At 43.9% G+C, this 22847-nt stretch overlaps 1 protein-coding gene and 1 long non-coding RNA gene across 12 annotated transcripts in view; both read left to right on the top strand.

The window, feature by feature from the left end:
* The window catches only part of CCDC9B (coiled-coil domain containing 9B), a 354785-nt gene that overhangs the window by 253147 nt on the left and 78791 nt on the right, over positions 1-22847 (top strand). The gene's annotated exons all lie outside the window — the stretch shown is intronic.
* On the top strand, positions 19026-22225 carry LOC143942126 (uncharacterized). Its single transcript, XR_013264702.1, has 2 exons — positions 19026-19166; positions 21822-22225. It is a non-coding gene; the product is annotated as an uncharacterized LOC143942126 (long non-coding RNA).

Genomic DNA, 22847 nt, shown 5'->3' with positions numbered 1-22847 from the left:
GAAGGTGTGTCCAAACTTTTGGTCTGTACTGTATGTTTCAATGTGACAATATTTAAAACAATTAATATGCAGATCATAAATTAATCACATATAAAACAATGTATAATAAAAATAATTGTTGGAAAAATGTTTTTGTTCCAATGAAATGTTCACTAGAAAAATAACGGAGAATTGCTATGAACATACTGTCTTTAACACACAAACCCCCTCGCTTGGGGGGGGGGGGGGGGTCCTCTGATAGACTTGAAAGACCCTTTGTTAGTTCAGAAAAAAAAAAGAAACCTCATGAAAAGTATACATTTATAATTATACATGTAGTTACTTGATATTTACACTAATCTATATGAATAAAATATAAATACAGCGCTCACAAACAAAAATCCATAATAAGATGACACAAACATAAAGTCCATATAAAACTGTGAATGTGCTTCATAAATAAAAAATGCAGGGAATGCTTCACGTCTGGTGTGCAGAAAATGAGAGAAAATGTTGCAGATCAATTTTTAGGTGTACACAGACACCCCCACATGTGTCCCCACTCACCAAATCACAATGACAACCAGCTTTGCAGTCTGAGAGTCAAAATAGACTTATAGCGATATTCAGAGGATGTTGCAGGATGGCAGGTTCACTGATGAGATGATAAACGATCCTTTAACGTTAATACTCAGCCATACAAAAACAGGTACCCAAAAAGGGGGGACCAATAGTGAAGTATGTTCAGACTGGAATTTTTTTATTTTCACTTTTTCATTCTTTATTTAATTTTTATTTAACTTTTTATTTTTTATTATTTTCATTATTATTATTATTACATCCAGGTGTCTAGCACTTTGTGTATAGCAGCTTCATTCATTTTTTATATCACCCATTTTTTTTCTCACCATCAGCGCAAGTTTATATATCTAGATTATATATTTTCCCAACTAATCTATATGAGACACAAAAGGAAGAATGAGATAAATAGATCAACCAGTAGAAAAAAATTCTTGCTTGGCAGATGGCTGTCACCCAGTCTTTACACGAGCACATCCTACACATTGGCTAAAATGTAAGGGTACATTTAAATGCAGTATTAACAGTTGTGCATATTGTTCTTTTATTAAAAGTCCTTTCAGTTACAATGGGGAAGTCTTACAAATGGTATGACCATCACCACAAAGATGTGTCCAGTTTGTTCACCCAGGGGTATGGAAAAAATAGTTAAACCACCCAGAGGTGGCGACAAATTCAGAATTTTGTGTAAGCAAGAAATTTATTGGATGTTCAATTTAAATATTAGAAAACCAGCAGGCCTTAACTTTGAGTGGGACGTGTCTCACTTTTACAAGTGAGACACGTTTTTAGTGTAACTTAGTATGACTATAGGTCCCTTTATATTGTCATTTATACATTTATTTCATGGTAATTATATCTCGCCTTTTTGTCCTCCTTTTTTTTTTTTTTTCCCTCTTGAAATTCATATGTCAAATTATTAATTATTAATTGCTATGATTGATATGACTAACAATACCATGGATTTTTTTTCTACTGATTGATCTATTTATCTCATTCTTCCTCGTGTCATATTAATAGTGTATATGTCAAGTAACTACATGTATAATTATACATTCATACTTTCCATGAGGTTACCTTTTCTTTTTCTGAACTAACAAAGGGTCTTTCATTTTAATTCACAAGTCTATCAAAGGCCCCCCCACAAGCGAGGGTGTTCATGTGTTAAATACAGTATGTTCATAACAATTCTCCGTTATTTTTCTTGTGAACATGTCATTGGAACAAAAAATATTTTCCAACAATTATTTTAATTATACATTCTTGTTTTATCTGTGATTTATGATCTGTATATCAATTAGTTTATGATCTGCATATTAATTGTTTTATAGATTGTCACAATGAAACATATGAAATCTTTAATTTCATTTAATTTAATGTGATTTGGTATAATATTAATTTAAATCTTAATTTATCTCTTTATGAAAGCATTATTTTCTTGTGGTCTTGTTTCATATGGGATGTTCTCTGAAGGGGATGCAGATTGTGGATGGTTTCCTTGATAAGGTGCCTTACATGCCTGCACCTGCTTCATGTGTTCCTTGTTTTGACTTGATTGTGCAGGGGGGGGTTGATGAAAATTCTTTTGATTGGCAATTTACCCCTATTTATATGCACAGTCAAACAATGTTACACTAGCTATGGTTAAGCACAGACCTACGATGTGAAATGCCTTGGCTATTGCCTCTACCTCTACATAGCATGGACTGTCTGTTTTGGATTTTATATTTCACAATAAAGGTGTTGTATCGGTGTGAGGCCATCCAGGATTTTTCTTGCACTTTGATCCATTGCAGAGCCTTCACCTATTTGCTCTAACAGGGCGTGTGTTTCACAGAACTTCTGTCTAGAGCGGGATCTTTCTCCCTTTGTTTAAATATAAAGTGAAAAGGGTCATAGTCTCTATGCTGTGCTGTATGGTACATACTGTACCTTTTTTAATGTGTACTGTACATGTTTATGGCTACTGGACTCTGTATGATATGCACTGCACAATGCATACTCCTGAGTCCTGTACTCTGTGTTTATTCACTTTTCTGAACCATGGGCCTTCAGTGATGCACATTTCTGAGCCTCGATCACACCCACTATTTGGCAACTGCATATTTTTCACCTCTGAGGAAGGCGTGGCTGAGGGTTGTGGGTGGGGTGGGGTTGTGGGCGTGGTTGGGGCAGGGAGTTGCCCGGGGAGAGTAAATTACACCTTCACATTTTCGAAAATATTTTATTATATCTTCATGTGACAACACTAAAGAAATGACACTTTTCTACAATGTAAAGTAGTGAGTGTAGAGCTTGTATAACAGTGTAAATTTGCTGTCCCTTCAAAATAATTCAACACACAGCCATTAATGTCTAAACCACTGGCAACGAAAGTGAATACACCCCTAAGTGAAAATGTCCAAATTGGGGCCAATTATCAGTTTTCCCTCCCCGGTGTCATGTGGCTCGTTAGTGTTACAAGGTCTCAAGTGTGACTGGGGAGCAGGTGTGTTAAATTTGGTGTTATTGCTTTCACGCTGTCATACTGGTCACTGGAAGTTTAACATAGCACCCAATGGCAAAAAACTCTCTGAGGATCTGAAAAAATGAATTGTTGCTCTACATAAAGATGGCCTAGGCTATAAGAAGATTACCAAGACCCTGAAACTGAGCTGCAGTATGGTGGTCAAGACCATACAGAGGTTTAATAGAACAGATTCCACTCAGAACAGGCCTCACCATGGTCGGCCAAAGAAGTTGAGTGCATGTGCTTAGCGTCATATCCAGAAGTTGTCTTTGGAAAATAGACATATGTGCTGACAGCATTGCTGCAGAGATTAGGGTGGGGAGGGGGGGAGGGGTGGGTGGGTAGCCTTCAGTGCTTATACCATACGCCACGCACTGCATCAAATTGGTCTGCATGGCTGATATTCCAGAAGGAAGCCTCTTCTAAAGATAATGCACAAGAAAGCCTGCAAACAGTTTGCTGAAGACAAGCAGACTAAGGACATAGATTACTGGAACATGTCCTGTGGTCTGAGACCAAGATAAACTTATTTGGTTCAGATAGATGGTGTCAGGCATGTGTGGAGGCAACCAGGTGAGGAGTACAAAGACAAATGTGGCTTGCCTACAGTCAAGCATGGTGGTGAGAGTGTCATGGTCTGGGGCTGCATGAGGGCTGCCGGCACTGGGAAGGTACAGTTCATTGAGGGAACCATGAATGCCAACATGTACTGTGACATACTGAAGCAGAGCATGATCCCCTCTCTTCAGAAGGCTGGTCTGCAGGGCAGTATTCCAACATGATAATGACCCCAAACACACCTCAAAGGCAGCCACTGCCTTGCTAAAGAAGCTGAGGGTAAAGATGATGGTCTGGCCAAGCATATCTCCAGACCTAAACCCTTTTGAACATCTGTGGGGCATCCTCAAACTCAAGGTGTAGGAGTGCCAGGTCTCTAACATCCACCAGCTCCATGATGTCATCATGGAGGAGTGGAAGAAGACTCCAGTGGCAACCTGTGAAGCTCTGGTGAACTCCATGCCCAGAAGGGTTAATGCAGTGCTGGAAAAATAATGGTGGCCACACAAAATATTGACACTTTGCGTCCAATTTGGACATTTTTACTTAGGGGTGTACTTGCTTTTGTTGCCAACGGCTTATACATTAATGGCTGCGTGTTGAGTTATTTTGAGGAGACCGCAAATTTACACTGTTATACAAGCTTGTACACCATGCACTAACAGTGTAATTTCTTCAGTGTTGTCACATGAAAAGATATAATAAAATATTTACAAAAATGTGAGGGGTGTACTCCCTTTTTGAGATTTTTTTTTATATATACACACACACACACACACACACACACACACACACACACACACTGCTTTTTTTTTCTCAGAAAATAGGTGCTGAAACCTACTCTCCCCGGGCAACTCCCTGCCCCAACCACGCCCACAACCCTGCCCCCAGCCACGGTTGTAGAAATGTCTCTGAAAACCTTATAGTCATGTAACATATTTCTTCCAGGGCAGGGATTTCCTCTTTGTCATTAGGTATTTGAGTGCACTTAAAGCGTTTGTTAACCTTCCCCCCCCCCCAAAAAAATAGATCCTGTTTCCTTAAAGCATGTTATACAGCACAGTGCTTGTGCTGTGTAATCCCTGTATCACCTAAAAAACCTGGCTGATCTTGCCTGGCTATACCCGCCCCCTGTACGCTGACCATGATATATCAGCGCTGCCGAGCCCTGACCGTAGTCAAAGTAGTGTCATCCACAGCCCTGCTCTCCTGTGTTTGTGTCTCCTCTGTTTTCGTCCCCCCTCACCTCCCTGCCTGTCTGCTCGTAGAAGTGCCCCGCCCTTCCCCTCCCCCCCCCCCCCCGGGATTGTACCTATTTGAGTGCAGCTTCCTGATGCTCAGCTGACTGTCGGCCTGCTCTCTCTCTCTTCTCTCTTCCCCTCCTCCCCGGCTGACATCAGCGGGAGGTTATGCGCCACCCACTGGAGCTGTGAGCCAGAGGAAGAGAGAACTGACAGTCAGCTGAGCGCCGGGAGCCCTACGTCCGTTTATGTATGAGATAATCAATTCTCCAACTGGTTATTCTTCCTGTGGTTTCTACTGTGCCCACATGTGTGCAGGGTGTAGAACATTACTCCTCCCCTTGCTTTGAACTTGTCAAAGAACTCTGAAGTGGCAAACGAATAACTGCTTTGGTCATATAAAACTGCATACATCCAGATATGCTTCTCTGGTTGTGCCAGGGGAAACACTTTCACCAGAAAATTTTAGCACTGGTTAGCCATAGCTCACTATATTTAGATATGATTACTGGATGTGACTGTTTAATACTTCCTCAGCAGTGATCTGACATGTTAAATCACAGGTGTAAGATCTTCAGTGGAAATAGTCTTGTTTAAAAGAGACTTGGTATAGAGTCAATAATTGAAATGTTTGGATCCTTGTTAGCTCTGGCTGTCTTTCATGAATTTTAAAAAGAAGAAAAGTGGAGAGGAGACTCGATGTTGGTCTTGCTTCGCAAATTTCAAGTTCAAGAAGTGTATATTGAGTGTCACTTCACTGTATCTGTACGTGCATATTTTCACCTTGCGGTGTATTTTATACTTTATGATTTAAAGGTCCATTCAGCATTTGTTATTGCAGGTTATATATATATATATATATATATATATATATATATATATATATATATCTTAGGGTATTTGTTTATGCACATATTAAAGGAATCACTCATTTTATTTTATTGATTCTGGGCCACATTGTGACTTTATTTAAATTTTAAGGTTTTATAATCTTATTTTTTTTACACTTTTTGCTCACATTGAGCTTTTTCCAGCGCAGTCTTTATTAAATTAACATGACCCTGTTTTAACTTTCCTAACTCAGTTCAATGACCTAACCATCTGATTACCAAATCAAGTTCATGCATAGGTAGGATGCTGAAGTCCCTAAACTACTGCCTTAAAGGTGGGTCTCCAGCTTTTATAGCTCTCTGGGCGATCATCAAACTTTATAAGGACAGTGTTAGCTAGTTTTTTGTAGGTAATGCACTTAGCAATGACCGATGTATCAGTTCCTTGAGGCCTTGTCTTGCCAAATGATCCTTTACCATTCCTAGAGATGGTGGTATCCAATACCGGGTGTTTGAGGAGAAAATGAAGTAGCAGATGGGTTCAGTGGAGGTGAAGGTTTGACATTTGAAGGTCTTGTGGTGTGGGTCTCAAGAACAGTGTGAAGTTGTGAGATAATTTTGTGAGCTAGCTTTCGAATAGTCTGTCGTGGCACATGATTTGCTGCATGGAATGATAGTAACTCTGGAAGTAGAGAAATGTCTGGTGTGCCAGAGTGACCTGTATGGCTGATCGCTGCCCAGTGTTCTATGTATTGGTGTACAGAGTTTAAGGTGTGCAGTGTACTTGTTTGCTGGTCACTAAGGCGAGGTTCACACTGATGCAGTGCAATTTAAAGCAGGTTCCAGTGCAATTTTTAAAGGGCTGTGTTACTGTGAGTTTATGCGGTTCAGATGCAAGTTTTTACTACTGCGACTCTTCCCTGCTGTCAGCAGCAGGGACGAGTTATCAGTTGTTAGGGAGCCGACACCTGCCCGTTTTATAAGGCCTCATGTACACTGCTGCTGCTAAACTGACATTTAGGAGCAGTTGGGCATTTTTTTCACCTACTCCTGAACTCTCCTCTGTTATCTTATCAGTACATGTACACATGGTCGTTTACAGTAGTTTCTAGGCAGTTGAGTTCAGAGGCTTTTTTTTGGAATGCAAAAAAATGGGTTCAGAAGCTGAGTTTAGAGGCATTTCAAGTGGCAAACGCTTCTAAACTCGACTAAACGTGATTCGTTTACAGGCATTTTTAATTTCTGGCTATTTTTTTTAAATGTTTCTGTAGCGGCCATAACCCATTGCAGGGCGGCCTTGACTTATTGGGCTTACCACTTACCTTCTCTTGGCCTGCTCTTCCACGTCTAAGGGTTCCCAGGGTTGATACCCAATGACTTGAACACTGACACAGATGAAGTCCTCTTTAAAAGGGTTTATTGTGCAACAACAACTTTCAATAACAGTCTCTTAAGGAACAGAGGCCACGGGGGAATAACTCAGGCACCTTGAACTGCAGGTCTAGCAAAGTCTCTAGTTCCAGCCAGAGAGTAGCCACTCGCAGCTGGGTACTTCAAGGCTGAACAGATCTCTAGCCAGAGATCATGGCAGTCAGCACGTTGACTCAAAACTTAACCAGTTGCCGACCGCCGCACGCCGATGTACGTCGGCAGAATGGCACGGGCAGGCATAAGGGCTTACATGTACGTCCCTTGCCTCCCGCGGGTCGGGGGCCCGATCGGGCCCCCGCCCGGTGCCTGCGGCGGTCGGTTTTCGTCCGGGAGCGATCCGGGACGAGGGGGCGGCCATTCATTCATGGCCACCCCCTCGCGATCGCTCCCGACGAATAGGAATCCCCCGTGACATCACTTCCTCTCCTGTAATGTAAACACAGGAGAGGAAGTGATGTATTCTCTCCTCCGTGTCGGTATTTTTCGTTCCGACACGGAGGAGAGCGGATCGGTGAGTTGCACCAACACTCTACACACACAGTAGAACATGCCAGGCACACTCACACCCCCCCTTTACCCCCCGATCACCCCCCCAATTACCCCTGCCCCCCAGTCACAGTGACACCAATGTCATTTTTTTATTTTTTTTGCATTGGTGTCATTTGTGACTGTAATAACTGTTAGGGCAGTTAGAGTTAGCCCCCTTTAGTTCTAATGTACCCCCCTAACCCCCCCAATAAAGGTTTAACCCCGTGATCACCCCCCGTCGCCAGTGTCACTAAGGCTGGGTTCACATTGCAGCGGTTTATGAGAACGAATGTGATTCGCACTGCAGTGCAAATCACATCCGATCTCTGTGCGATTCGAGTTCAGCCATTCGCCGCACCCGGCGCAAATTCGCACGGGACCCTTTTTTTGGCCCGCAGCAGAATCGGATCGCATGGGTGTTCACACCATGCGATCCGAGTTTGCAGATCGCACTGCGATATGCGAACTGATCTGGGGGTGTCAGTAACATTTCACTGACACTCCCAGCAGTTCGCATAGGGCAGTGTGAACTGCCGCCGGGAGGCATGCGATGCGGGAACCCGCCGCGGATTCGCGGCGTTTCCGCATCGCTCCAGTGTGAACCCAGCCTAATAAGCGATCATTTTTCTGATCGCCGTATTAGTGTTACAGGTGACGCTAGTTAGGCAGGTAGGTATTTAGGTTCGCCGCAGCTTTTTATAGCGCCAGGGACCCCCATATACTACCGCATAAAGCCCCCTGATTGCCCCCTAGTTAACCCTTTCACCTGTGATCACCATATAACTGTTACAGGTGACGCTGGTTGGTTAGTTATTTTTTTATAGTTTCAGGGCACCCGCCATTTATTACCTAATAAAGGTTTAACCCCCTGATCACCCGGCGGGTGTCATTTGTGACTAATAACTGTTAGGGCAGTTAGGGTTAGCCCCCTTTAGTTCTAAGGTACCCCCCTAACCCCCCCAATAAAGGTTTAACCCCGTGATCACCCCCCGTCGCCAGTGTCACTAAGGCTGGGTTCACATTGCAGCGGTTTATGAGAACGGATGTGATTCGCACCGCACTGCAGTGCAAATCACATCCGATCTCTGTGCGATTCGAGTTCAGCCATTCGCCGCACCCGCCACACCCGCCGCAAATTCGCACGGGACCCTTTTTTTGGCCCGCAGCAGAATCGGATCGCATGGGTGTTCACACCATGCGATCCGAGTTTGCAGATCGCACTGCGATATGCGAACTGATCTGGGGGTGTCAGTAACATTTCACTGACACTCCCAGCAGTTCGCATAGGGCAGTGTGAACTGCCGCCGGGAGGCATGCGATGCGGGAACCCGCCGCGCATTCGTGGCGTTCCCGCATCGCTCCAGTGTGAACCCAGCCTAATAAGCAATCGTTTTTCTGATCGCTGTATTAGTGTCACAGGTGACGCTAGTTAGGCAGGTAGGTATTTAGGTTCGCCGCAGCTTTTTATAGCGCCAGGGACCCCCATATACTACCGCATAAAGCCCCCTGATTGCCCCCTAGTTAACCCTTTCACCAGTGATCACCATATAACTGTTAGGCCGCGTACACACGCGCGGACTGTTCGCCCAACTTTGTCCGTCCAACAGTTTCGGCAAACAGTCCGCTCAAACTTAGCATGGACGGACATGGCCACACACGACGGACGAACAGTTTGCTGAAACCGTGCGCGATGACGTGAACGGCACGCACGACGGGACAAAAAATACGACGTCCTATACACTGCATTATAGCTTTCGGCGTGAAAATCCTTTCTGAGCATGCGCGCAACTTTGTTTGACGAACAAGCCTACACACGAGCGGACTGTTCGCTGAAACAAGGTTTCAGCGGACAGTTTTACGGAATTTCCGAAAAACCTTGTCCGTCCAACTGTCCGCTGAAACTGTCCGCTGAAAGCCCACACACGAGCGGACTGTCCGCCCAAACACTGTTCAGCGGACAAAGTTGGGCGAACAGTCCGCGCGTGTGTACGCGGCCTTACAGGTGACGCTGGTTGGTTAGTTATTTTTTTATAGTTTCAGGGCACCCGCCATTTATTACCTAGTCTCACTAGTGTACCCCTAAATTTAGGGGTGTCTACTTTCCAAAATGGGGTCATTTGGGGGGGGTTTGTGCCATCTTGGCATTTTATGGCCTTCAAAACTGTAACGCCCTTAGAAAGCCTGAAGGCGGTGCTTGGTTTTCGGGGCCCCGTACGCGGCTAGGCTCCCAAAAAGTCCCACATATGTGGTATCCCCGTACTCAGGAGAAGCAGCAGAATTTATTTTGGGGTGTCATTTCACATATGCCCATGGCATGCGTGAGCAATATATCATTTAGTGACAACTTTGTGAAAAAAAAAAAAAAAAAAAGTTTGTAATTTTCCCGCAACTTGTGGCAAAATATAAAATATTCCATGGACTCAACATGCCTCTCAGCAAATAGCTTGGGGTGTCTACTTTCTAAAATGGGGTCATTTGTGGGGGTTTTGTGCCATCTTGGCATTTTATGGCCTTCAAAACTGTAATAGGTAGTGAGAAGTGAACTCAAAAATTTACACCCTTAGAAAGCCTGAAGGCGGTGCTTGGTTTTCGGGGCCCCGTACGCGGCTAGGCTCCCAAAAAGTCCCACATATGTGGTATCCCCGTACTCAGGAGAAGCAGCAGAATTTATTTTGGGGTGTCATTTCACATATGCCCATGGCATGCATGAGCAATATATCATTTAGTGACAACTTTGTGAAAAAAAAAAAAAAAAGTTTGTAATTTTCCCGCAACTTGTGGCAAAATATAAAATATTCCATGAACTCAACATGCCTCTCAGCAAATAGCTTGGGGTGTCTACTTTCTAAAATGGGGTCATTTGTGGGGGTTTTGTGCCATCTTGGCATTTTATGGCCTTCAAAACTGTAATAGGTAGTGAGAAGTGATCTCAAAAATTTACGCCCTTAGAAAGCCTGAAGGCGGTGCTTGGTTTTCGGGGCCCCGTACGTGGCTAGGCTCCCAAAAAGTCCCACATATGTGGTATCCCCGTACTCAGAAGAAGCAGCAGAATTTATTTTGGGGTGTCATTTCACATACGCCCATAGCATGTGTGAGCAATATATCATTTAGTGACAACTTTGTGTAAAAAAAAAAAAAAATTTTTTTTTGTCATTATTCAATCGCTTGAGGAAAAAAAATAAAATATTCAATGGGCTCAACATGCCTCTTATCAATTTCCTTAGGGGGTCTACTTTCCAAAATGGGGTCATTTGGGGGGGTTTTGTACTGCCCTGCCATTTTAGCACCTCAAGAAATGAGATAGGCAGTCGTAAACTAAAAGCTGCGTAAATTCCAGAAAACGTACCTTAGTTTGTAGATGTGACAACTTTTGCGCAAACCAATAAATATACAATAATTGACTTTTTTTTTACCAAAGACATGTGGCTGAATACATTTTGGCCTAAATGTATGACTAAAATTGAGTTTATTGGATTTTTCTAATAACAAAAAGTAGAAAATATCATTTTTTTTCAAAATTTGCGGTCTTTTTACGTTTATATCGCAAAAAATAAAAATTGCAGAGGCAATCAAATACCATCAAAAGAAAGCTCTATTTGTGGGAAGAAAAGGACGCAAATTTTGTTTGGGTACAACATTGCATGACCGCGCAATTACCAGTTAAAGCAGCGCAGTGCCAAAGTGTAAAAAGACCTCTGGTCATTTACCAGCAAAATGGTCCGGTCTGAAAGTGGTTAAACAATCAACTAAGGGTGAACAGGAACCTTTTTCCTCCATACCTGCATCTCCTCAATGCTACTGGAAAAGTGTGAATTCGTCAATGTCCTTCCCAACTCAGTAACCAGGCACTTCCCAGTAGAGGTCGACTGATATATCGGCCGATATTTGGCGTTTTTTAATTAATCGGCATCAGCCGATTGTGCTGTTAAAAAAGGCCGATGATATATTCAGCGCGATTAGCAAATGACTTCAGTAATAGAAGTCAGTGCAAGTTGCCTGGAGACTTGTGTGAAGTGACTTGTCTCCTCTCTGGGCAGTCTGCCAAGAAAAGATCAAAAAGATACAATGTTTACACTTGAATGAATGAACTCATCTGAGTTCTCAGTTTAACCATTTAAAGACTAAATCTTTTTTGGCACTTGATGCTTACAAATAAAAATCCTGTATTTTCTGCTAGAAATTCACTTAGAACCCCCAAAACTTATATATATTTATTTAGCAGAGATCCTAGGGAATAAAATAGCGGTTGTTGCAATATTTTATGTCACACGGTATTTGCGCAGCGGTCTTTCAAACTCAATTTGTTTGGAAAAAATACACAGATTTAAAAAATAAAAAAACAGTAAAGTTAGCCCATTTTTTCCATCCAAAAGTTTTGATTACCTGTTTTTGTGTAATATATATAAAAAAATAATAATAAAAAAAATAAATATATATATAATTATACATACAAGTGAACTGTTTGGATGTTTGTTTTGTTTAATAAATGTAAGAAATTTTCTGTATCACTTAATGCTGCTTTCACACTGGAGCGCGCAGGCGTTGACGGTAAAACGCTGCCAGTTTTAGCGGCGCTTTACCGTCATTTTAGCGGGGCACTTATAATCCAGCTAGCAGCCCAGGAAGGGGTTAAAAGTGCCTGTGAAGCGCCACTGCCAAATCGCATTGCATGCGCTTCGGCAGCGGTGCCCATTCATTTCAATGGGCAGGAGCGGTATACACCACTCGAAAGATGCTGCTTGCAGGACTTTTTTTTTTTTTAACGTCCTGCAAGCGCATCTCCTCAGTGTGAAAGCACTCGGGGCTTCCACACAGACTGCAGGGGAGCCGTTTTGCAGGCACTTTACAGGCGCTATTTTAAAGCGCCTGAAAAACGCCCCAGTGTCTGTTAGATTTTATGAGATGAAGGGGAAAAAATAAATAATCGGCCTAACATATCGGCCCAAAAAAATCGGCATCATATATCGGCCATGGCGATTTCTAAATATCGGCATCGGCCAAAGAAAAACCCATATCGGTCGACCTCTACTTCCCAGGATGCCATTTGCCGGCCCTCCTCCGAAGAGTCCCCCCCCCAGTCACTTCAACGACCTGTGGTGCCTCTCCAAGCCGAGAGCACACCCGGACACCTTGAATCCTCCCTCAGTTACTGCGCCTTGGATCAACCGGGTCCGAGACTCTGGAACAGACGGATCCCTACTCCAGACCAGACAGGTCTATCAGGGGCCACTAACAGCAACATGTTGCGGGATGAGGAACACCCCGTGACCGGGACCCCTTACGGGGCTACCCCGGTCCTGGATCCAGAACAGACAACACGGGTCTCACGAACACCTCTCCCCTCCACACCCCTTAAGTACCCCTTCCCAGACTCCTCAGCGGGCTCCGACACTCCCACTGATTGGCTCCGAGAAGGCTGATACCTAAACATCCAACCAGACCTGGTTCTGACCTGTCATGTGCACCTCACCGCTCACATGACCAGGCAGAACTTCCAAACACAGTCTGGCCAGACTGGTGTTAAGGCCTACCTACACAATAACCCTCAGAACCCCTATTGTTCTGAGGCAAAAACTAAATTTACATACGTGTGACATTTTATCCAAAATGTCATCCACTACATTTCTAAGCACAAACTCTGCATGTAAATGTAGCAAAACGGAAGTTTTAAACGTGGCTTACTGCCTGTCAGGTTAAATTGTTCAGCAGAGGTTGTAAAAACGTCCCGTGTACATGAAGCCTAACAATGATGAGTCATCTCTGCTGTTAGCTGGATTCAACACTGACAGCAGAATGTAAACAAAAGAGCCGGCATGGAAAAAAATCCATACCAGGCCCTTATTGGAGCATACAGGCCAGGATGGGGGGGGGGGGGCATCGACTTCTTAACATCCAATGACTCATCCATGATGCTGACTAGGGATGAGCCGAACACTCCCCGGTTCGGTTCGCACCAGAACTTGCGAATGACCCCCGCGTTCGGTACGAACGTTGGAACCCCATTGAAGTCTATGGGACTCGAACGTTCGAATTGGAAAGTGCTAATTTTAACGGCTAATATGCAAGATAGTGTGCTAAAAAGGGTTTGGCGACCTGCCTCCTGCCTCAGGGGACATGGGTCACTGCAAAAAAAAGTTTTAAAAACTACCGTTTTGGCGGGAGCAGTGATTTTAATGACGATTAAAGTGAAAAAAAAAAAGTGAAATATTCCTTTAAATATGGTGCCTGGGGGGTGTCTATAGAATGCCTGTGAAGTGCCACGTGTTTCCCGTGTTTAGAACAGTCCCTGCACAAAATGACATTAAACGGAAATAACACCATTTAAAACTGCTTGCGGTTTTAATGTTATATCTGGTTCCTGCAATATGGTTGAAAATCATTCAGAAAAATGGCATGGGTAGCCCTCCCTGCCCATTACCAGCCTATTTGGGTCTTGTACACATATTAAGGGGAACCCCGTACCCATATTAAAAAAAGGAAATGCGTGTGGCCCCCAGGCCCTATATACTCAGAACAGCAGTATACAGGCGGTGCAAACAAGACAGGGACTGTGTAGGTTTGTTGTGTTAAGTTGAATCTGTTTGTCATTTTCAACCGGTACATTTTTAAAGTGTAGCTCCAGTCAAAAAAAATATCTTTAAGCTTTTTGGAAAACATAGGGAAGGGTTATCACCCCTGTATAATTTTGTTTTGTCGTCCATCTTTTTTCATCTCACTTGCTGCTGTCTCCTTGCGTTTGCAAGTAGGAGATGTTTGTAAGTTGGATGTTTGAAAGTAGGGGCCTGCCCTATATTATAGCGGTATGTACTGGGTACAGAGCACGCAGACAGCACGCACTATCTCCTAACACTACTGACTGCAAGCTCTATTATTAACCACTTGTTAGCCCAATGTTTGCATAAAGTGAAAGATGAAGTTATGCTGAGTAAATAGATATCAAACATGTCACTCTTCAAAATTGCACATGCCCGTGGAATGGCGCAAAACGTCGCTACTTAAAAAATCCCCATAGGCGACGCTTTAAATATTTTTTTACTGGTTACATGTTTTGAGTTGCAGAGGAGGTCTAGGACTAGAATTATTGCTCTCGCTCTAACATTCTCGGCGATACCTCACATGTGTGGCACATGCGAGCACATGGGGACATGGGCGCTTTAATTTTTATTTTATTTTTTTATTGTTCATTTTACTTTATTTTAGTTTGACATTTTTTTTCCCAAAAATTATATTTTTGATCACTTTTATTCCTATTACAAGAAATGTAAACATCCCTTGTAATAGGAATATGGGATGACAGGTCCTCTTTACAGTGAAATCTGGGGGGTCAATATGACCCCACATCTCACCTCTAGGCTGGGAAGCCTGAAATAAAAAATTAAAAAAAAGATTCTGGCTTTGATCGTACTGGCGAGTTGGTAGAAGCACCAGAGGGCGGTGAGGGGTGGGGGGCGTCTATGGCTGGGTACTTCAGGGTATCACCGAGTATGGCTGGGTATCTCTGAGTATGGCTGGGTATGGCAATTTATGGCAGGGTATTACAGAGTATTGGCGGGGTATTGGCGGGGTACTACAGAGTAATAGCAGGGTACTGCAGAGTATTGGGGGTACTGCAGAGTAATGGCGGGTACTGCAGAGTATTGGGGGGTACTGCAGAGTAATGGGGGTTACTGCAGAGTAATGGCGGGGTACTGCAGAGTAATGGCGGGGTACTGCAGAGTAATGGCAGGGTACTGCAGAGTATTGGGGGGTACTGCAGAGTAATGGGGGTTACTGCAGAGTAATGGGGGGTACTGAAGAGTAATGGCAGGGTACTGCAGAGTAATGGCAGGGTACTGCACTGCAGAGTAATGGCAGGGTACTGCACTGCAGAGTAATGGCGGGGTACTGCACTGCAGAGTAATGGCGGGGTACTGCACTGCAGAGTAATGGCGGGGTACTGCAGAGTAATGGCAGGGTACTGCACTGCAGAGTAATGGCGGGGTACTGCACTGCAGAGTAATGGCGGGGTACTGCAGAGTAATGGCGGGGTACTGCAGAGTAATGGCAGGGTACTGCACTGCAGAGTAATGGCGGGGTACTGCACTGCAGAGTAATGGCGGGGTACTGCAGAGTAATGGCGGGGTACTGCAGAGTAATGGCAGGGTACTGCAGAGTATGCACTGGTATTGCAGAGTATTGGCAGGGAATTGAGGGGTTAAATTCGGTGAGCAGCGATGTGGGCACTGCAGATGCAGCCCACATCGCTGCTGACACCGATCTCTTTCCCCTCCGCTGTACTGATCGGTACAGAAAGGGGAGGGAGGAACAGGCGTCATAACATGACGCCGGTTTGTTTCCAAGTGATCACTCCGTCATTTGACGGAGCAATCACGTGGTAAACGGCCGCTATGAGCGGCCGTTTACCGTGATGCGCCGGGTCCTATGGACCCGGCGGTCATGGATGCTCTCGAGTGCGCACACCTCGGGGCACGCGAGAGCAGAATTCTGGGAGGCCGTTAATTAACGGCCTCTCTGAGTTAAACAACCGCCCTGAAGCCGTTAATCGGCAATGGGCAGTTGTTAAGTGGTTAAAGCTAGATCACTAGCTATATAGGTGAGGTGAATATAGTGGTGTATACTGCAGTCAGGGCACAGACAACAACCACTACACAGCAGCAAGATAGGAAATCAGCCAAAAACGATTGGTGTGTACTGTGTTGAAGGTACACAGAACACCCACTGCTTCAGATGCAAAGTAACACACTACAGGAGGCCGCCTTAAAGGCGGCCTTATATAGTGTGGGGCGTGCACTACACAGTCTGAGCTATGATTGGCCACGGGCAGGATGCCTGTGGCCAATCATGGCTCTCCTCGCTGCCGGCGCTGCGATTGGCCAAGCATGCAGGGTCACAGTGCATGCTTGGCCAATCATCGGACAGCAATGCACTGCGCCAACGCAGTGCATTGTGGTCCGCGCGCGCGTCACTCGAATTTTGACGCGAACGGCCAAAACGTTCGGAATTCGCCGAACGCACGAACAGCCAATGTTCGAGTCGAACGTACGTTCGACTCGAACACGAAGCTCATCCCTAATGCTGACAGCTCTCTGGTTGTTAGGCGGTGCCAGCTCCTAACAACCAGCATAAATCACATTGTGAAATGGATCAAAAAAGAACACAGATGCAGTTTTGATGCCATTGAAATCTATAGACCACAAAATCGCACAGCATTGCACCAAACTCCTTGTACAGGACCCTTTTCAAAATGAAATCACAACTGCACTGCATATATGCTAACAGGCTCTTGTTATTTAACTTGTCATGTGATTCTGGAACGCCCCAGAAATTTCATCAGTGTGAACCAGGGCTAATATTTGTGTTTATTGCTGGGAGTGAGACCTTCATGAGACCTGTACGATGTTTTCAAGTGCCTTTTTAAGAGAGTTACAAAATAGTTTTTTTGCTATTTCATTTTCTTGTCATCTATCCGTGACTTGTCGCCTAACCCTCCCAAAATGCTGAGTGCCTCTCTTTAAGGGCAGGAAGCTATTTAACTCTTCTAGAGAATCTTCTGTATTGATAATTGATAGAAGAAAAGTATATTTTTTCAGCCAATCTCTGTACACAAATAAAATTTTTGTCCTTTTTTTGGGGGGTATTTTATCACCCCTGCGGTTTTTATTTTATGCGCTATACACACATAAAGCGTCAATTTTGAAAAAATAATATATTTTTTACTTTCTGTTCTAAAACACACCTAATAAAATAATGTAAAAAGTCAGATTTCTTCATCAATTTTGGTCATTATGAATTCTGCTACATATTTTTGGTTAAAAAAAAATCCCAATAAGCGTATATTGATTGGTTTGCACAAACGTTTTATAGTGTCTACAAACTATGGGATAGACTTATGGAATTTTTACTAGTAATGGCAGCAATCGGTGATTTTTAGTGGGACTGTGACATTGCAGCTGACAAATCCGAAAACTCACTGACACTTTTGACACTTTTTTTTTAGGAACCAGTGACACTAATACAGTGATTAGTGCTAAAAATATGCAGTTACTGTACTAATGACACTGGTAGGGAAAGGGTTAACACCAGGGGCAATCAAAGGGTTAATTGTGTCCCTAGGAGGTGCTTGCTGACTGTGTGGGGCATGGACTGACTGGGTGAACACAGAGATCCATGTTCCTGTTTAGCAGGAACAGAAGATCTCTGTGTCCTCCCCTGTCAGAATGGCGATCTGCCTTGTTTACATTCTGCCTCTCTGGAGAACGATCGCTGGTGGCATGCGCCCACAGTATCTTTAGCAGTAAATGATGTACAGATATATGATTAAGGCTAGGTTCACACCGCTGCGATGCGGGAACGCCGCGAATCCGCGGCGTTTTCCCGCATCGCATACCTCCCGCCGGCAGTTCACACTGCCCTATGCGGACGGCTGGGGGTGTCAATGTTATGTTAATGACACCCCCAGATCCGTCGGCATATCGCAGTGCGATCTGCCGACTCGCACAGGAATCGGATCGCATGGTGTGAACCCCCATGCGATCCGATTCCGTTGCGGACCCAAAAAAGGGTCCCGTGCGAGTTTGCTGCGGGACCGCTGCGAGTTCAGCCATACTATCTGTATGGCTGAACTCGCAGCGCTACGGAGATCGGATGTGATTTGCTGTGCGAATCACATCCGGTTCTCCCCCCGCAGCGGTGTGAACCCAGCCTTAATGCAATACAGCTGCCCTGATGCAGTATATATAGTTACATAGTAAGATTGAATAAAGACACCAGTCCATCCAGTTCAACCTGAGTGTCTACAATTGTCCCTATCCCTGTACATTGCACACTCACATGGGGCCTTACCCTCAAGGAGCCCACGATCCAAGGTTCCCATTCATATACTAGGGCCAATTTTGAACAGAAGCCAATTAACCTACCTGCATGTCTTTGGAGTGTGGGAGGAAACCGGAGTACCCGAAGGAAACCCACGCAGGTACAGGGAGAACATGCAAACTCCAGGCAGGTAGCGTCGTGGTTGGGATTTGAACCAGCGACCCTTCTTACTGCTAGGTGAGAGTGCTAACCACTACACCACTGTGCCGCTTGTATATATTCGGTAGGCAGTCTTAAAGTGGTTAAGTTCTGCTTGCATTTGTTTCTATTTTTTTTCCTTATGCGCAAATATGTATTTCTTTCATACATTACAGGACACAGAAGTAACGACAGCACTAATAAAAAAGCCCTCCAGCTCCCAGCAAGTCTGACCTTGAGGGAGCAAATGTCTTCTCTCTGTTCTGAGAGAAGCAACCCATTTCCTTTTTGTTACTTTTACATTAAGATTCCTCTAACATGATTCTTTTTTTTTTTCAATCCGATTTTATTTAGAAAAGAGGTTTACAAAAAACAGGAGAAAAAAACACAAACAGAAGAATGGTGCACCATGCAGGACGACATAGCATATAATAGTATTGGAAGGTGTATGCAGAAGGAGTGAATGAAAGCAGCACAAAACACACATGACATTTACAGTAGGTAAGTATTCAGAAAAGACTTAGTAGCTATCCCACAGGTAATGACAGGATAAACCTAACAATTACAGAGCAAGCAAAGGGTACATCAGCTCTACCCAGTTACACCAAATTGTGGGGCATTGTATTTTTATCATTTTATAATTATAATTTTATTTTTATAATTGTAGGTGTTATGTATGCTCTTAAAACATTACATATTTGTTCATGATATCCATTCACTCTCAGTGGGGGTTGTAGACCACTATCAGGAAGCAATTAATTTACGGGCAATGAAAAGTTTTCTTATAATGGCGAGTAATAAATGCAGGTCATGGCTAACAGGATCTTGCATACCCTAAAATATAAAGTACGGGGTCGGGGTCAATAAAAATTATACAGAATGGATAGAACCCCATTCCAGTAATGATGGCTCTTTGGACATGTCCAAGAGAGAGGTGAGACCTTTAGTAGTTTCTCCCTGGCCTAAAGTGTAAAATAAGGACATAGAAGAGAAGGGGAGCGAACATGGCCAGACGCTGAGCATGAAGGGCATGTCACAGAGCTGTTGAAATGTTTTCATAGTGCCCTGAGAGTATAGTTGGGCCAGGGCACTGGGCACTGGTCTGCTCCCACCTCGGGAAGCAACTAGAAGAGCAGGTTAGGTGAGAGCAGTATAAATTTGTCCTAGTTAAATTTTAGCTTGTAAAAAAGCTAAATTCAATAATAATTGACATTGCTGAGGATAAGGGTGCCCAGGTGTCGACAAGGAACAGTAGCATATCGTCCACATTAAGGGTTATTTTCTCTTAGTGTGGTCCCCTGCGAAAGTTCCACACCTCAGAAGTCTGCCTCAGCAAGGTAACCAGGGACTTTATAGCCACAGCAAATAGAAGGGGTGATAATGGGCAGCCCTGCCTCATCCTGTGGAAAAGGGGGAAGGTGAAAGGCTGCTCCCCATTAACCCGAACAGAGGCTCTGGGAGAAGTAGACAGTAGTTTAACCCATTTACAGAAGACGTTGCCAAACTGTGTTAATACTTCCCACAAGTAACCCCATTCTATGTTATCAAATGCTTTGGCAGTGTCAAAAGAGAGAAGGGCCCTATTCTCAGAGTTATCAACAGGAGCCTGTAAGTTTAAGAATGTATGCCATATATTAATGGCAGTGGAAAGAGAAGACATGAAACCTGTTTGGTCTGGATGAATAATAGACAAAATGACTTTGTTTAATCGGCAAGTATCTTAGTAGTAAGTAGCGAGATTGGTCTATAGAACTCCAGATATAAGGGATTTTTGCCCTTTGTTGGTATGATAACTATAGTGGCTTATGTCATGGAGGAAGGGAACAGACCCGCAGAAAGAGCTTCGTTGTAGGTATGTAGTAATGTGTGGAGAAGTATCTCATAGTATTGCATATAAATTTCTTTGGAAGGTCATCCAGGCCAGGGGCCCTATTGTTGGGAAGCGACATTACTGTGATCTCAAGTTCCTCCAAAAATAAGGCAGTGTCTAGCATCTGATGAGGCTAAAGAAGGGAAGGTAATGCTCTCGAGGAAACTAAGTAAGTAGGTCAGCAGTGGTATGAGTAACTTGAGAAGAGTAAAGCTCTTGATAGACCTAAAGACTTCTAAGATATCAGCAGTATTAGTACATAAATCAACAGCGCACTTACATAGGGGGTAGCCAGTTGAGACCGGCCAATGGTAGCAAATAGTCCGCCAGTTTGCTTACCCTTAATCCATTTTGTTACAATTCACTTGATACACTGTTCTACACAATAAGAGTTTCACTTATCTAGTGACACTTTGCCATTGGAACATTCCCTATTGTTTGATTTTGCTTATTGCACATTGTTTATTGCATCTGTTACCCAATCATGTTTAGGATAATATCTCAAAAACAGCACATCTTATTGTCATGAAGACCTGTCTCTCTGCAGAGGTTACCCAGGGTAAATAGTGTAGCATGGATGGTGGATCTGGAGGTAGGAGCCTGTCCTGAGATGCATCAAAAGCTGTATTGAAGTCCCCCATAACTCAATCAGGAAGAAGCAGTTTGTCAGTTATACATTTAGCAAGCAGAGTACCTCAGGCAAATAGGGGGGTGACAAATAAACATTAGCAATGACACAACATAAGTCAAATAATTTAGAGCATAAGAAAACATATCTTCCCGTTTATCCACCTAAACCTGTTCAGAGGAGAAGTTGGTACCACCACATATCCTAGCGTGGGAGGAATAAGTAAAATAGGCCACTTGTATGCAGCACCTTTCCAGAAACCTGGAAGTATCAGCTGTGGCATGCGTCTCCTACAGACAAAGTCATTGGTACCCCTCATGCTCCATGACACAAGTCTAATTATGTGACCCCACATAGAAGTAAGGTGGAGTAAAATAGTTGTTCAGTTACCCTGGGAAATAGGAGCCCATGGAGAATGAGAGAGTCAAGGTGCCACAGAATATGTACAGGTGCTGTGGTAGCTCAAAACATAGTCCGAAAAGGAACCAAATACAAAATAACAGTTAAACAGAACAGACACCATGGGACTAAGGGCAGCCAGGGGAACATGGGTGAAAAATACAACCTGAGAATCAGACAAAATGTTCCCAGCTGAGGAAAGATAGGGAGAAATCATAACTGGCAGACTTATCATACTATGTATGTGCGTCTTCCACAGCAGTCACAATAGAGGAAAACCAAAGGGAAGAAGAATGATGATGTGATGTTTGCCAGTAGAAAAAGGAGAAGGCTTTTAAATAGCAGATGTTTGAAGGCTCCAGGAGGTGGTACTGCGAAAGGCAACCAGCAGGAAACCGTACACTTAAGGAAATCACGGGACAGGCAGATTGGTCATTATTTGTTGTAGTGTCCATCAAGCCAATCCGTAGCAGCCCATGGAGAATCAAAGAAGAGAGGGCTTTCCTTCGCAACAACTCTAAGTTTAGTGGGATACTACATGGAGAACTGCAGGTGGTGTTGTTGCAGCCACTTTTTGACTTCCTGGAACCTGGAGTGTTTCTTTTGCACCTCTGTATGAAAAGCATAATTTTGGTGTCATTAAAAGAAACCTCTTTCAGCACACTGGCTCTGCAAAGACAATTCTCTTTCTCACGGTATTTAAGTAGGTGGATGAGGAATGGACGAGGAGGGTTGCCAGGCAGTAGGGGTCTGGTAAGAATGCAATGGGCCCTCTCCACTGTGAACAGAGGAGAGAGATGCTTATTCCCAATGGTGTCCACCAGCCATTTTTCAGCAAATTCCGAGGGGGTTTGTGTCTTCAGTGAGAAAATGTCCAAATTGAGCCCAATTAGCAATTTTCCTTCCCCGATGTCACGTGACTCTAGTGTTCCAAGGCCTCAGGTGTGAATGGGGAGCAGGTGTGTTAAATTTGGTGTTATCGCTCTCATGCTTTCATACTGGTCACTGGAAGTTCAACATGGCACCTCATGGCAAAGAACTGAGGAGCTGAAAAAAAGAATTGTTGCTCTACATAAAGATAGCCTAGGCTATAAGAAGATTTCCAAGACCCTGAAACTGAGCTGCAGCACAGTGGTCAAGACCATACAGTGGTTTAAGAGGACAGGTTCCACTCAGAACAGGCTCGCCATGGTCATCCAAAGAAGTTGAGTGCATGTGCTCAGTGTCATATCCACAGGTTGTCTTTGGGAAATAGACGTATTTGTGCTGCCAGCATTGATGCAGA

The sequence above is a fragment of the Lithobates pipiens genome, unplaced genomic scaffold (genome assembly GCF_037356315.1).
Source record: "Lithobates pipiens isolate NorthernLeopardFrog02 unplaced genomic scaffold, aLitPip1_a1.2 Scaffold_30, whole genome shotgun sequence".
NCBI classification, from domain to species: domain Eukaryota; kingdom Metazoa; phylum Chordata; class Amphibia; order Anura; family Ranidae; genus Lithobates; species Lithobates pipiens.
Note: the sequence above shows the minus strand (reverse complement) of the source record. Positions and strands in the feature narration are given on the sequence as shown.